We start from the raw sequence: 1,627 nt of genomic DNA on the forward strand, positions 1-1,627 counted from the left end.
TATATATATATACTCTTTTCCTAAAGAAACTAGACACATTTTCTTTGAACATAATACTATTAAATCAAAACGAATAATGATGATATTTATGTACAGTGCGGTGTGTTGATTTTACTGTCTTCTGAATCAATTTCGACAACACAACAAAGTGAGGTCACTTTACTTCTGTGTGTTTGTATGATTTCATTTTGTCACTTTTTATTCTGTTAAACATGAGTTTTCTGTGTTGTCTTTGCTATCAATGTGTAACTTATTTCAAAACCTATAAAAGGTGTGTAATAAGTTTATGAAAACATTGTTTGCATTTGAACTGCGAGCTTCAGAAATGTAGAAAAATGTCGACTTTCAATCATGCCGCGTCTCAGTGCAGATGAGCGAGGGCGTGCTGTAGGGCATCACGAAGCAGGCGTTCCCGTGGCGGAAGTGGCGAGGATTTTTAACTGTAGCAGGGAAACCGTCTACAGTCTGCAGACCAGGTACATGAACACAGGAAGTACCAGAGACCGGAAGTACCAGGGAGGCCGCGGGTAACCACCCCAGCACAAGATCGGTATGCACCACCCACCTGATGAACAGGTTCCAGTCTGCTTCGCATACAGCCAGAACCCTCCTGCAACACCAACCAGTGAGCACACAGACAGTTATTCGTCTCAGGTCCTTTTCACGGATGAGTCTAGCTTTGTCCAAAGTCGCTACTATGGTCGAGTGCGGGTATATCGCCGTCAAAATGAAAGGTTTGCTGACCAGTGTGTACGTGAAATCCCCAACCAGGGATATGGGCAAGTGATGGTCTGGGGCGGAATCACAACAGACCACAGGACGGCGCTGGCGCATGCTCCGACAGCATAGAAGGGCGCCAACTACGTCGCCACCATCTTGCAGCCACACGTGGCACTGTTTGTGCAGAACCATCCAGGCTACACCTTACAACAGGACAACGCTCCAGCCCATCGTGCCAGGGTGACACAAGCTTACCTCGCAATACAACAATTCGGTTTCATCCATCCCTGGCCAGCAGTATCACCCGATCTGAACCCGATTGAACATGTTTGGGATATTCTCGGGCCTCAAATCCAAGAGATGAATTTCGCTCCTCAGAACAACGCTCAGTTGATTCAAAGCCTAACCAACGCTTAGAACGCTCTCCCACAACATCAAATTTCCAACACCGTCAAGTCTTTGAGGCGCAGATGCTGCGCCGTCATTGCTGCAGGCGGCGGTCACACACGATATTAATCCTGCCAAACTTTCAGATATTATCTGAAATGCTTTTGATTTGACCAGTACGAGTGTGCTTTGCAATCATACGTTTCGAAAACCATAATTTAGGATGACTATGTCAATGTAAAGTTTCTTGTTGGAAATATGCACATTTTCTGATTTTTTAAATATGGACCCTATCACTTTAGGTGGGGCTTGAAGCACCAGGTGTATATAATGTGCATTAAAATACAGGTTTTCAAATTCAGAAATGCTTCTTCTTTTTGGACGTAAAATTTTGTCCCTGTGTCTGCAAAAGTTTATTTTTTATTTAACTCTATTCTTTATGTCAAATTTCTTATGGAAATGAGTATATAATATATAATATAGATAGATAGATAGATAGATAGATAGATATATAGATAGA

This window comes from Aplysia californica, unplaced genomic scaffold (assembly GCF_000002075.1).
Source record: "Aplysia californica isolate F4 #8 unplaced genomic scaffold, AplCal3.0 scaffold01657, whole genome shotgun sequence".
Classification (NCBI taxonomy): domain Eukaryota; kingdom Metazoa; phylum Mollusca; class Gastropoda; order Aplysiida; family Aplysiidae; genus Aplysia; species Aplysia californica.